Raw genomic sequence first — 503 nt, forward strand, 5'->3', positions numbered from 1 at the left:
TAAGAATAATCTGAACTGTCTAATCTTTATTATGGATGAGGTTACAATATTTATAGGAGAGTCATTAGGGCTTTTGCGCAAAGGAAAATGGCACTAGTGTAAGCATGTGAAGTCAAGGCTGAATGGAGTGTCTCCTTTTGAAATGAACGGACAGGAGAGCACACATGCTTCTGGCTTTACAGCCTGTCCAAGAGCTGGATGGATAAGGCGCGTCCCAACCTTATCCATAAACGGTCTGATCCGTTCCAAACCTTCCGTGTCTAATGAAGGCACTGCTCGTCCATCTTCCTTCTCTTTCACGTTCCCTCAGATGTACGGTCATGCCCTATCCGTACACACCATGCCCTAACTTTGCACAACCTTTAAACTGACTTTAAAGGTCATTCAAGCTCTCATGGTCGAGGTGATCCGTACCGTCCGTACTTAGGCCGTACCGTTCTTCCCTTGCACATTACTTGCCCAACTCCTCTTTTCTTTCACATAATGGCTTCCTCATCTCAACA

This window comes from Brassica oleracea, chromosome C5 (genome assembly GCF_000695525.1).
Source record: "Brassica oleracea var. oleracea cultivar TO1000 chromosome C5, BOL, whole genome shotgun sequence".
NCBI lineage: Eukaryota > Viridiplantae > Streptophyta > Magnoliopsida > Brassicales > Brassicaceae > Brassica > Brassica oleracea.